At 44.9% G+C, this 14,708-nt stretch overlaps 1 pseudogene; it reads right to left on the bottom strand.

The window, feature by feature from the left end:
- Positions 1 to 9,234: 9,234 nt before the first annotated feature.
- Positions 9,235 to 14,708, bottom strand: part of LOC101058734 (transmembrane emp24 domain-containing protein 10-like) — a 53,766-nt pseudogene continuing 48,292 nt past the window's right edge.

Genomic DNA, 14,708 nt, shown 5'->3' with positions numbered 1-14,708 from the left:
TACTCGGGGGGCTGAGGCAGGAGAATCACTTGAACCTGGGAGGTGGAGGTTGCAGTGAACCAAGATCGCGCCATTGCACTCCAGCCTGGACAACAAGAGCGAAACCCCGTCTCAAAAAAAAAAAAAATCTATCTATCTGTCTTGAATCTTTCATGAGGCTGGGAAGGAGGATGTCCACTGGAGGGGAGAACTCGGCTTAAACTCCAGGGAGGACATGTGAGGAGGGCGCCAGCATAAGTGGCCTGAGCAGCGGCTAGAGCAGCAAGGACCCTGTGTTGTGTTCCACGCCGGACACGCTGGCCTCTGTGCTTGTGGTTGCTGAGCTGGATGTGATCACTAAGCATGGATGATGCCCAGTATGGGTGGGCAGAGACCCCCACCCTGCACACCACATGGTTCTTCCCGGGTCAGTTAGAAATGACATGGCCTCCACCTGCCTCTCTGAGCAGCCTTGGCTGGCCCGATGGCTCTAACAGATGGATCTTTTGGCCTGAGGTCGAGGAGTTCCTGTTTCCCACCGTGATGATGTCAGCGAGTTGGGTCCTGGTGAGATGGAGGAAGGGGCTGTGGGGGTAGGGTGGAGGCTGCCCCTGCAGTGGGGCCAGTGCCCTCCCCCACCCCCTCCGCGGCTTGCCCCGCTCTCCTTCTCACTCACCCGGTCCTGGTGGTGCTCTGTGCCCACGCACCCTCAACTCATCCCTGTCAGCTAGCATTCTTGGGTTGTAGACAACAGAGCACCAGCTTCAAACTGGCTTCAGTGGACATTGTTTTCTGGGTGTAGCACTTTGCTTCAGGTGCAGGTGAATCCAGGCGCCTCAAACAGCATCCAAGGAGCCAGTATCTCCCCACCTGTTGGGTCTGCTCCCTTCTCCATTGGATCCACTCTCGGTACAGTTCTTCCTGCAGGGTGACAAGTGGCCTCCAGCTGCTTTAGGTCCCTCGTTCTCCCAGGTGTAAATCTTTGTCCAGGTATTGCCTGCCAGAATCCTGATATTTGCCCCAGTTGGGCCAGCTGGGATGACATTTCTACCCTAGGCCAGTCACTGTGGGATGGGGCACAGGATCTGAAGGTGGCAGGACCTTCATGAATGAGGAGTGGGCAGCCTGGAGCTTAGCAGTGTTTTTGGAGCAAATGCGTGCACAGACGAGTGGATGAATGAGTGAATCAACCACTCCGCCTTGAGAGAGAAACACTTCTACCCTGCTTATCCCACTTGCATTCTGGATTTCTGTCCTGTAAGTTAACTTGTGTGGGGAGGGAGCCTCTCTTGGCTAAATGCCATGGGGGCTACAGAAGTCTGAGAGAGGGCCCCCCATGGAGCAGCATCGTCCCCATCCATCAGCGGGATTCTCTGCTCAGCAACCGCTTTAAACTGCCCCCTCCTTTGTCCCCTCTTATTCCAAGTATCCTTCTGGCTGAAACTACAGGTCATACAATGGGACCCTCAGCCCCAAGCACAGGCTGTAGGTGCTGTGGCCAGGCTCAAAGGAGCCCCTAGGGCACCTCCTCCAAGTCCATCCCACCCTCCCCTCTTTGTCCACGGCCACCCACCCTAGAGACCTGCTGAGGATCGGCCACCACCTCCTTCCCTGGCCTCCTGCCCCCACCCCCATGCCCTGGCATGTGCCAGGAAGTGCCAAGGATTCCCCATCTGTGAGAGGGGAGGCCAGTGCCCTGCCCCGAGAGGTCCACTGGCCTCCCCAGGCCCCTCCGCGCTGCCTTTCCAGAAACTCCCCAGCCTCTTCCTGCCTGGCTTCCTGCCCAAGCCCTTCCTGGAAACCAGGCCCACCCTGCCCCCAGCCCAGGGCGCCAGTATTTCCATGGGGTGATTCACACGGCCCTCCCCAGGCAGGGCCCCTCCTTCTACTCACGATACTGAAAGTTTGGAAAACAACCTGGGGGCGGGAAGGAGAGTCCAGCCACGGCCCCACCCCCACCAGACGGACCCTGCGGTCACCACAGAGTGTGAAAGACAAGAAAATAGAAACAATAGGGCATGAAAAGCAAGAAAACAGGAGACTTTCTATTTAAACGTTCATCTAAAAGAAGAAATTAATGCAGCTTTATTAAGACATAAAATGCAAATGGTGTTGCAAAGTATGTCATTTATAAAGAAATGATTATGGAGGTGCTTCCCTGTTTTTTTCCTGATAGGGTGCATGGTCCACAAAGACCATCAGCCTGAGGCTGTTCTGCTCAGCCTCACTCCTGGAGCCTGTGTCCCCTGTGGGGAGTCCTGGGCCATCTTGGAGGGAGGATGGACCAGAGGGCCAGACTGTGGGTGTCAAGGAAGGAGGGAGGGGTGGCCTCGGCTACTGAGGAACTGCTACATTGTGTGTGGGGTGGGAGGGTGTTCAGATAAGGAGGTGAATGGACAGGCCTGGCAGGGAGACAGCAGGATGACTGACGTGATGGGTTGGGTTTGGAGGATTTTATTTCTTACTCGATGAGAAATGGGCACAGTTTATGCCTTGCAAAACGTAATCCTGTTGGGTACAATAAATTGTAAAAGTGGAGTCAGGGTTCCACTTGAATGCATATGACAGAAACCCAACTCACCTTCAGGATAAAAGAGAAATTGTTGGTCTATGTACTTCAAAGCTCTACCAGCTTCAGGAATGGCTGGCTCTAGGGCTTCTGGGTTGGCTTATTTCTCTGGAGACTGTCTCCTTGTGCCAACAGGATAGTTCCCAAAGGCTTCAGGCTCATAATTAATCAGCTCAATAATTCCAGTGGAAAGAAAACTTCCCCTTTCCATTTGGGCCAGAAAAAAATCACCAGACTGGCAGACTACTGGCTCAAACTGGGTCATATGCCCATCCCTGAAATAATCACAATGACTGCGATTGTCCCTGCATAGGCCACAGGTTGAACTCTGGTGCCTCTGTGAGAGGTGATGCCAATCCTCATAAAATATCCTAAGGAATTTCCCTTAGGAAAAGCCTGTTCTTCAGGGAAGGGGAAATAGAATCAGGGCAGCTGGCATCCCCCACACTAATACAGCCGACTCCAGGGACATCCAGTTGGAAATACAGGGTCATCTTTCAAGTGATCACACACTTGTTTTTCCTCTAGGATTGGAGGGAAGAATGCATCCCTCTTAGCCAGTGACATGTTTGTGGGCAGCAGGACATGGTCTGGGTAAGACCTCCTCAGAGACCCAGGTACAGGCTTGGGGGCAGCTCTCCATGGTGTGGAGTGAAGTGAAGGGCAGAGAACACCTTGGGTGCCTAGGGAGCAGGGCAGAGTGGTCCTCCCTTGACAACCAGTGAGATTGGAAGATGACAGGCAGAGCAGCTGTGCAACCCAGCGGGAAGGTTTCCTTGTCATTTAGATCTGTATTCAAACCCCAGCTCAGTCACTATTATAGGTGATGTTGGTAAGTGATGTCACCTCTCTGAGCATTGCTTTTTATCCCCGTTGGAATGGAACTGCCCCTCCCTGCCCCTGGTGGTTTTGAGGATTAAACAAGATGGTCTCTCTCGCTGCAGAGCACTGTCCCTGGCACATGGTGGGGCTGGTGACAATTGTGATTATTGTAGGCTCTGGGTCTGCACAGTGTGTGTCGGGAGGGGTCTGGCCAGCATGGGGGCCGCCTTGCTCCTGTTGAGACTGATTTGGACCTTAGTCATGGCTGGCCGGAGTCAGCACGTGGGAGGTCCCTGCTGACATGGCTTAAATTAGCTGGAGTTTGAGGCCTCTAGATAGGAGCAGGCAACAGGGAACTCCTGCCTGTCTCCTTCCCTGTTGCTGCAGGGCTCACCTCCCTCCTCATGAAGCTCCTGAGCGTGGGCAGACATGTTGGACTGGTGCTCAGCATCCATGTCACCATCTTTTGGGGTCCTTCCTGTACTGCAGAGGCTGGAAGGATACAAAGTACCTTTTCTGGACTCCCTCACAGCTAGGGCTCTGGAAGTTATTGAGATTTGAGCAGTCAAATACTCATCTACCACCTAACCATGATCCCTGGGGTGAGGAGTTCAGAGGACGTTTTCTGGACCAAAGCTTTGGGTAACACATTGGTGAGGGAAGCATGGGCATCTTGAAAGGCTGTGCCATGACTATTCTTTGCAGGCCAGCGATGATAGTGGGAGATGTCCCCATTGAAATGAGCTCCCTGAATAAATTGTAACAATGGCCATGAATACTTCTCCTCTCATCCACCGCACTCTGCAGCTCTTCCCAGGTAGAGTCTATTGCTCCACACCTTGTCTCTGGGTTTGGACGTGTGACCTGCTTTGGAAAAATGGAACAGTAGGAAAGGTGATGCAGGGCAAGGCTTGGAAAGACCTTGTGCATTGGGGCTTGCTTGCTCTTTCCTTTCCTTCTGCCCCTGGAGCCTAGCCCCAGTGAAGTCTGGCTGGACTGCTGGACGATGAGAGGCATGTGTGTCCAGTGCCACTGCACTCTGGCCAACAGCCAGCCAATTGCCAGATATGCGAGTGAGGTTATCCTGGCTTGTTCAGCCACCAGCTGTCTATAGGCACATGAAAGAGCTCAGCAGGAATCAGTCCAGGTTACCCAGAACACAAGAACTGTTCAGCTGCTCCACAGAACTGCGAGCAAAACGAAAGGTTAGTGTTTAAGCCACTAAGTTTTGGGGAAGTTAACTGATTCGAGGAAGCAGGAGAGTACGGGAGGTAGCCCCATACTGCCAGAGATAAGGTGGGTCGGAGCAATAATCAGGATGGCTTGGCCCAGAGAGATCTTCGGTGGTGTCTAATTGATCATGATGTCCTTGAACTCAGTACATGTCAGCCTACGAAAGTCTGACCTGATCTGCATGCCTCACAATTTGCTATGCCATGTTTTCATTTGCATTTGTTCCAATGTTTTCTAATTTCATTTGCAGTTTTTTTTCTTCGACTCATGGGTTATTTTTATTTATTTATTTATTTACTTATTTAATTTTTTTTTTTTTTGAGATGGAGTCTCGCTCTGTCGCCCAGGCTGGAGTGCAGTGGTGCAATCTCGGCTCACTGCAAGCTCCGCCTCCCAGGTTCACACCATTCTCCTGCCTCAGCCTCCTGAGTAGCTGGGACTACAGGCGCCCGCCACCACGTCCGGCTAATTTTTTGTATTTTTAGTAGAGACGGGGTTTCACCGTGTTAACCAGGATGGTCTCGATCTCCTGACCTCATGATCTGCCCGCCTTGGCCTCCCAAAGTGCTGGGATTACAGGTGTGAGCCACGGCGCCTGGCTAACTCATGGATTATTTAGAAGTGTGTTATTTAGTTGGGGATTGACTTCCAATTTAATTCTATTGTTGTCAGAAGAGACATTTAGTATGATTTTCACCCTTTAAAATATATTGACACTTCCATTATGGTGCAGAATACAGTCTGTTTTGGCCAACGCTTTCTGTGTACTTGAAAGATATGTATTCAGATGTTGGATGGAGTGTTCTATAAACAGTAATTAGGTTAAGTTGTTTGATGATGTTGTTCATGTCTTCTATATCAGAGATTGGCAGGCTGGGTGTGGTGGCTCATGCCTGTAATCCCAGCATTTTGGGAGGCCAAGGCAGGTGAATCACCTGAGGTCAGGAGTTCGAGACCACCCTGACCAACATGGTAAAACCCTGTTTCTACTAAAAATACAAAAATCAGCTGGAAATGGTGGCGCATACTTGTAATCCCAGCTATTCAGGAGGCTGAGGCAGGAGAATCGCTTGAACCTGGCAGGCAGAGGTTGCAGTGGGCCGAGATTGCGCCACGGCACTCACACCTGGGTGACAGTGCGAGACTCTGTCTCAAAAAAAAAAAAAAAAGATTGGCAAACTTTTTTTAAAGAGCCAGATTATAAGATTATAAATATTTTTGTCAGTGGAGGCCATACCATCTCTGTTGCAACTCAACTACTGAACTCTGCCATTATAGCATGAAGGCAGTCACCAACAGTATATAAAAAAGTGTTTGTGGTTGTTTTCCAATAAAACTTTATTTACAAAAACAAGGCTAATCTGTTTTCAGACCTCTGTTCTATAAGTTTATTGATTTTCTGTCTGCTTGTTCTGTCAGTTATTGAGAAGATGTGTCGAAATCTCCAGCCATAACTGTGGATTTGTCTATTTTTCCTTTTAGTTTTTGCTTCATGTATTTTGAAGTCATGTTATTAGGTGCATTAATATTTAGGATTTTTATGTTTTCTTGACCAAGTAACTCTTTATCATTATGGAATGTCCCTCTTTATTCCTGGCAATAGTTCTTGTCCTGAAATCTATTTTATATGATATTAGTATAGCATCCCAGCTTTTCAAAAAGAGTAACTTCATGGTATGTGTGTGTGTATTATATATATGGAATATATATATTATATATATGAAATATATACAATATAGAATATATATAATATGGAATATATATTATATATGGAATATGCATATCATATATACCATATATGATATGCATATTCATATATACTATATATGATATGCATATCATATATGGTATATATGATATGCATATTCATATATGGTATATATGAATATGCATATCATATATGGTATATATGAATATGCATATCATATATGAATATGCATATTATATATGGTATATATGAATATGCATATTATATATGGTATATATGAATATGCATATTATATATGGTATATATGAATATGCATATTATATATGGAATATATGAATATGCATATTATATATGGTATATATGAATATGCATATTATATATGGTATATATGAATATGCATATTATATATGGAATATATGAATATGCATATTATATATGGAATATATAATATATGAAAGAATATATAATGAAATATATTATATATTTATGTATTATAAAATATATATAATATATAATAATATATACACATGAAATATATATATATTTACACTCCACTTAAAAATTTTTAACCTATCTGTAGCTTTTATATTTAAAATGGATTTCTTGTAGACAGCACATAGTTAGGTCTTATTTTAAAAAAATTTGGTTGTGCACAGTGGCTCACGTCCGTAATCCCAGCACTCTGGGGGGCCGAGGCAGGTGGATCACCTGAGGTCAGGAGTTTGAGACCAGCCTGGCCAACATGGTGAAACCCCATCTGTACTAAAAATACAAAAAAATTAGCCAGGCATGACGGTGGATGCCTGTAATTTCAGCTACTCGGGAGGTTGAGGCAGGAGAATCTCTTGAACCCGGGAGGCAGAGGTTGCAGAGAGCCGAGATCGCACCATTGCACTCCAGCCTGGGCAACAAGAGCAAAACTCTATCTCAAAAAAAAAATTTTTTTTTGATCTGATAATCTGTGCCTTTTAGTTAGAATGTTAGAACATTTACATTTACTGTGATGATTGATATGGCTGAATTTAAATCTAGCATATTGCTAGTTTCTTTCTATGCCATCTGTTCTTTGTTTTTCCTTTTTTTCTGCTTTATTTTTCTTCTGCAATGTCTAATATGCTGTTAATCCCATCCATTGTAGTTTTTATTTGTAGAAGCTTAATTTTTGACTTTTTTATATGTTCAATTTCTCTTTTCATCATGTTCATGTTTTCTTCTCCCTTCTTGAACATGTTGAGTATTTTTATAATAGTTGTCTTAATGCCATAATCTAATAATTCTATCATTTGTGTCATTTGTTGATCTGTTTCTATTGATTAATTTTTCTCCTTATATTTTCCTGTTTCTTTGCATGTCTGATGATTTTTGATTGAATAGCAGACTTTATAAGTGTTTTGATCCTGGGTGCTGGATTTTGTCTGTTTGTGCTTTGTTCTGGGATAGAGTTTGATTCTTTTGTGACTTGCTTTTAAGCATTGACCCAGAATAGCCTTTAATCTAGGATGAATTTGGCCCCATTGTTGAGTTCCATTCTGGCCAGTGGGAACATGAACACTTCCTGGCCTTGTGTCAACCCTAGGGATTGTTCTGTCTGCTACTTTTCAGTGGTTCTTTACCTAGCCTCACAAGTTTCTTCACATACATGCAATGATCAGTATTCCACTGACTAACCAAGGAGAGCCCTGTGCAGAATTTCAGTACCACCTACCCCCTCTCTTCAGCTCTCTTTCTGGTACTCTGCCTTGTTAATTCTGTCTACCTTGTCTTCTGAACACTGTCTCTGTAAATCAGGGAGACCACAAGAATCTGTTTAAGCCTCCCTCCCAGCACTGGAGCCTGAAACTCCCTTCAGAGATGAGACAGCACAGCGATGGGGCTCACCTCATTTGTTTTCATTCCCTCAGAGATCATCATCCTGCACTGTTGGTAAAATCTGAAAACCATTGTTTTGCATATTTTGTTTTGTTTAGTTGTTTAAGATGGGAGGGTAAGTCTACTCCCTGTTATACCATCATGACCAGAAGCAGAAGTCATATAATTTGATCTGTCTAAACACCAACAAAAAAGGTTCTTTAGGTCAGGTGACTAGAGCCCTGAATTGAATTGCCATAATAGGGAGTCACAGTCCCTTATCCAGTTCCCAGACCAAAGCCAGTTCACAGACCAGGTATCCCTTGAATAAAGGGGAGGCTGGAATCCCTGAGGAATTACCTTGTGACATTGCCCCCAAGCCAGGCCCAAGAGACTCAGGCATGGTATTCCTTTTAGAAGTGCTGAGAAAAGTTACTCTTTCTGTGCTGGGATTGCTCAGCTAGGAAGAGGTAAGGATGGAGATGCTGTGGCCATTGTGGGGTGGGTCAAGACATATGGAGGAAACAAGAACAAAGAAATGGACACAGCCTCGTTCCTGAAGCCACCTTTTGAGCCCCCACACCAGCCTTGTGGGTCATGGTTGTTCAGTCTCATGAGCCAATGTATTACCTGTTTTGCTTAAGTCGCTTTGAGGTGGGTTTCTGTGTTGGGTTGAGACCTGAGGAATTTGTATCAGGGCATGAAAGGAGCTTCTTGAGAGAGGAAGCACTCCCAGGGTCTGGATCACATGAAATAGCCCAGGAAAAATCCAGGCAATGTGAGTCTGCAGATTCCAATTGGGAATGCCAACTAGGGATACCAAGGAGCTCACCTAGCCCCAAGAAGATGAGGGGGGCAAACCAGACATCCCAATTCCAGAGCTCAACCCTTGCCAGGATACTAGCTGCAGCCCCTCTGGGACTTCCATGTCCTCTTTCTTGTCTCTATAAGCATATGTGACATCTGACTTGTGACAGGTCTGGGGCTAGTGCTCCAGTGGGGAGGTATATTCAGCTTTTCTTGCATTGTTATAAAGAAATACCTGAGACTGGGTAATTTATAAAGAAAAGAGGTTTAATTGGTTCATGGTTCTGCAGGCTGTACAAGCATGGTGCTGGCATCTGCTTGGCTTCTGGGGAGGCCTCAAGAAGCTTACAGTCATGGTGGAAGGTGAAGCAGGATCAGGTACCTCATATAGCAAAAGCAGGAGCAAAAGAGAGAGAGAGTGGGAGGGGGTAGGTGGCACACACCTAAACAATTAGATCTCGTGAGAACTTACTACAGTGAGGACAGCACCAAGCCATGAGGGGTCCACCCCCATGACCAAAACTCCTCCCACCAGGCCCCATCTCCAACACTGGGATTACAATTCAACATGAAGATTTGGTGGGGATAAATATCTAAACTATATCAGGAGGAGAAAGGGATACACAGGGGGTTCTGCATTCCTTGAGGGTAAGGTCCAAGCAGGAGGCTGGGAGCTGATTTTCTACACAGGCTACCCTGCCTCTTCTATACCGTATCATACGGTGGGTGGTGTCCTTAGATATGCTCATCTCCCCTCCCAGCCCCCAGACTTCTCAGATATCACTGAGCTCCAATTGCACTGAATCCAGTATCCCCCTCACCATGTACCTCCCTCACCCAGCCCATTATCCATCCAGGAGCCATTCAGGGGTGCATCCTTAGCTCTAGGCCCTGGACCAAGCTCTGGGGCTACAGTATTGCCAGATATGTCCCTTCTTTCTACAAGTGGAGGTGAAATTCAGCCAGTCCTGGAAAGCCCCAGCATGGCTCCACGTGGATGCATTGCCAAGAAGAAGCAGAAGTGTGTGTGAGTTCTTACCCACTAGAATGGCTATAGTAAATTAGACAGACCAAAATTACTGTCGAGGGTGTAGAGAGATGGGAATGCTCATACATTGCTGGTGGGAATGTAAGGTGGTGTAGCTGCTTTGGAAAATAATTTGGTGGCCGGCCAGGTGTGTAATGGTGGCATGCCTCACGCCTGTAATCCCAGCGCTTTGGGATGCTGAGGTGGGAGGATTGCTTGAGGCCAGGAGTTCAAGACCAGCCTGGGCAACATAGCGAGACCTCATCTTAAAAAGAAAACAAAAGTAATTTGGTGGTTTCTCAAACAGTTAAACATAACACTACCATACAACCCAGCAATTCCACTCCTAGGTGGAATAAAATGAAAATAAGAGAAATGAAAGCATATGTCCACACAGAAACTTGTACATTAATGTTCTTAGCAGCATTATTCATAATAGTCAAAGAGTAGAAACAACCCAAATGCTCATCAACTGATGAATGGATAAACAGTATGTGGCATAATGAAACATCATGCAGCTATGAAAAAGAATGAAGCCCATTTACATGCTCCAACATGATGAACCTTGAAAACATTAAGCTAATTGAAAGAAGCCAGTCACAAAAGGCCACATATTGTATTTGTTACCACAAGTTGTTGAATTCTATACTTGAAATGGATGAGTTTTATGACATGTAAAATACACCTCAGTAGTTTTTTCTTTTTAAAAAAAGTGTGTTAGGAGACTGAGGAGGAGTAACGTGGGTGGACGGTGGAGATGGAAGACTCAGTTCTGGGGTTTGTCTTCCTTAATAATTCAGAAATCTGCCCAATTCTCTCCATTCCTACTGCCACCACTCTGGACCAAGCTGCCATCATCTGTCTGTCTGTTTCCCTGACCACTGCCACAGTGTCCTCACTGACCTCCCCATACCTGCTCCTTTGCCCTCTCCATTTACTGGCCACACCACAGTCAGATGCGGGTCTTTTTTGCAATGTGGCTTTGATTGGATCACTGCTGCTTAGAAAAAAGCATAGGCACAAATCTCTGAGCTAGGCAAGCATTCGTAGATATGACACCAAAAGCACAAGCAACCAAAGGGGAGGAAAGCCAGATAAATTGTACTTCATCAATATTTAAAACTTCGTGTTTCAAAAACACTATCAATAAAATGAAAAGACAAGCCGCGGAATGGGAGAAAATATTTGCAAGTCATATCTCTGATGAAGGTCTAGTGTCTAGAATATATAAAGAACTCCTTAAACTCAACAATAAAAAGACAAATAATCCAATTTTTTAAATGGACAAAAGACTTCAATGGGCATTTCTCCAAAGAAGATAGACAAGTGGCAACAAACACATGAAATAATGCTCAGCATCAGTAAAATGATGTGCATCAGAAAATGCACATCAAAGCCACAGTGAGACACCACTTTACATCCACTAGGGTGGCTGTAATAAAGATGGACGATAGCAATGGCGAGGATGTTGAAGCATTGGAACCCTCTTGCATTGCTTCTGGGGAATGTGAGGTGGTGCAGCCATTTTGGAAACAAGTAGGCAGTTTCTCGAAAAGTTAAACATGAAGCTACCATATGACCCATCTTCTGCTCCTAGGTATATATCCAAGAGAACTGAAAACAAATGTTCAAACAAAAACTTACATTATGTTCAAAGCAGCATTATTCCTAATAGCTAAAGGATATAAACAATCCAAATGTCCACCAACTGATGAATGGATGGGCAAAGTATGGAATGTTGATGCCATGTAATTTTATTTAGCCATAAAAACAGTGAAAAAGTGATATGTAAATTATATCTTTTTGGAGCATAAATATTTTAATTGTCTAAAATGATATTTTCTTTAAGAGTTATCTTCAGTTCAAAGCTCACTTTTTGAAGTGTCACATCCGTCAACCTTTTAAGAGACATAAAATTATGAGAAGATATCACCAGAAGCTATGTAAACATTTCAGCTAAAGGCAAAAGGAAAGTTAAGGGTGTTTTCACAAGGAAACCCAAAGAAGACAACCAGAAGGAAACAAGTTCAACATGGCCATACCAATCTGGATAAAAGAACTAGAGTGGAAACTCAAGCTGCCGAGAAAGCGGGAGAAGGAAAGAAAACCTGGTTCAAACAGATCGCACAAGGAAACCCAGCACAAATCCTGGCTTTGGCATTATTTGGTAACCCTTATTTTTGGTCATAGGTGACTCTAATACTGGTCCTATTGTTGCAAAACAAGTCCAAATACTACCAGCTAAAAAGAAATCTCTCATTGACTTGTTGGGTAGGTGGTACCCATGTCCTCCCCCACCAAGAGATCAGTTCTGGCAAGAGGGCTCCAGTGCATTTTGATGGTGCTTTCGGTAGGATGCCCAGTGATGTTCTGCTGCCTGAGACACAAGGTGGGAGGAGAGTGCACTTCGTTCATTACTCAATCGACATCTTGGCCTTGAAGAAGCAACACAGGTAGAAAACCTGCCAGGTGGCTAGTCCAATGAAGCAGAACATTAAAGAGACACTGAAGTACAGGGCTCAAGTGTTTGTTGATTCATTAGTACTACACATCTCCTCTCTCTTCTTCACGTAGCAAAATCATTAACAATAGATTCTGACAGGTCTTCTAGGCATTGCAGCTCCATCTATAATGGTTTAAGCTTCTCGACTTTTATAATCTCCTTGTAATTTCTTTTATGCCTCTACTCCATGCTTCATGTCTAGGATTACGAATCGATCAGGTATCCACCCTATTTCCTTGCTCTCAAATCACACTTCAAACATGTCATCATCTTCCAGCATAAAGGCAAATTTCCCTTTGGTTGCATCCTCTTTGGAGTAGAGAATGTGGCCAGCAGAATCTGTGACCTTGAGGTGGTTGTGCAGGCTGCCAGCACCCCCAGACTTGTTGGAGATCTCGTACGCACCCATCACTAGCAGGTCCTTGTGGATCTCCTCATGGAGGAACTTTCAGGAGTTAATGGGCAGGTGGAAGGAGATGGTGAGGACCAGGCTGGGGCTGGGCAGAAACAAAAACAGCCATGCCAACATTGTTACTGAAAAAAAAAAAGGAGTCAAGAGTGAAGCACTGATGTATGCTATGCCATAGATAAACCATAAAATATGTTATGTGAAAGAAGTCAGACACAGAAGGCTGCAAGTATAATCGCATTTACATGAAATGTCCAGCAAAGGCAAACCCATAGAGACAGAATGTAGATGAGAGCTTTCCAGAGGTTGCGGGATAGGGTGAGTGAGGAGTGACTGCTAAGGGGCACAGAGATTCTTTATGGGGTGATAAAAATATTCTGAAATTAGAACAGTGGTATTAGATAGGAGTGATGGTTGCAAAATCTGGATATATTCAAAATGATTGAATCACAGAAGTTTTTAAGGTGAATTTATGGTAAGTGAATTATACCTCAACAAAAAATATTAACAAGTAATAAGACACTCCAAATTTTAGTTATGTACATGGCCACCCAGCTAGTGACCACGTTTCCCAGCCTCTTTGTAATCAGTGTGGTCATGTGATTAAGCTTGGGCCAATAAGATTCCAGGAGAAGTGATGAGCCCCAATAAGCTGTTTCCTCTGGAGTCCTCATTCTCCTTCCCCTGGGCTGGAGGGCAAACATGGAGGTGATCATTGCGCCACCAGGGGCTAGACAGATACTCTTGTGGAGAAGAGCTGCCCTGCCAGCCCTGGGCTGCTCCTCAGCAGACTGCTTCTTGAGGAGGGAATAAGCCAAAGCCATGAAGAGACTCATTTTTTCCCTCCGCTTCTTGCTTTGACGTGTCCCTCCCTGAGGCAATGAGTACAGAAATGACCTGATGACCTGAATAGGGGAGGAGGTAAAAGAGGGCTTGAAGGAAGTCTTTGGGCAAAAAATTGATAATTTTAAAAACATCTTCCCACAGCAGTACTTCTCATGGCTCTTAGGATGAAGCTCAGAATACTAAATATGCCCCTCCAATGTGCCTGGGATCTGGCCAGATCCTGGATCAAGGCCAGGATGTGGCCTTGCCTCTGCTTCCAATTTAGCGCAGGTTCCCCAGGTACTTGCATGGAATGGCCACTTCAGAACACTTTCCACTTTGCCTCATTATACGTTAATTTGTGCTTCCTCTTGGTTGATGTCTATCTTCCCCATGAGGCTGTGAATCTGAGGAAATCAGAGACTGTATCTGTTTAATAGACCATGGCTAGCACTTGGTGCATGATAAATGCTTCATACCATTTGTTGAAAAAAAAAAACTAAATGAACCAGGGAAGGTGTTGTAAATTAGGGGCTTTTGTTAGTCTGAACTATTGACTTCAAATGACAGAATTGCAACCCAAATACACAGGCAAAAACAGGTTGGTATGGCTGATGTAACTGGGAATTATAAGGCACTAGACAGAGACAATAAAACCAGTCTCTCTCCATTACCGCCTCTACTTTCCTCTACGTGGGCTTCTTACAAGGTGGCACAGAAGTCCCCAGTACTCTCAGGCTCTTGTCCCTCCAGTTGAGCTACTTTGTGGGAAAAAAGGACTTTTAAATTTTCCAGTGATTCCAGCAAAAGTTCCAGAATTTACTCTAATTGGTCTAGTGTGTGTCTTGTGATCACCAACGATCCAATCACTGAGGCCAAGAACATCTGGTACTGTCTTATTTTTGAAGTGATGTTTGAGCCTACACTGAATTCAGGATAGAGGAGATTTGTGAAAGTGGAGATGAGAAAAGGGCTTTT

The sequence above is a fragment of the Pan troglodytes genome, chromosome 2 (genome assembly GCF_028858775.2).
Source record: "Pan troglodytes isolate AG18354 chromosome 2, NHGRI_mPanTro3-v2.0_pri, whole genome shotgun sequence".
In the NCBI taxonomy this organism is placed as follows: domain Eukaryota; kingdom Metazoa; phylum Chordata; class Mammalia; order Primates; family Hominidae; genus Pan; species Pan troglodytes.
Note: the sequence above shows the minus strand (reverse complement) of the source record. Positions and strands in the feature narration are given on the sequence as shown.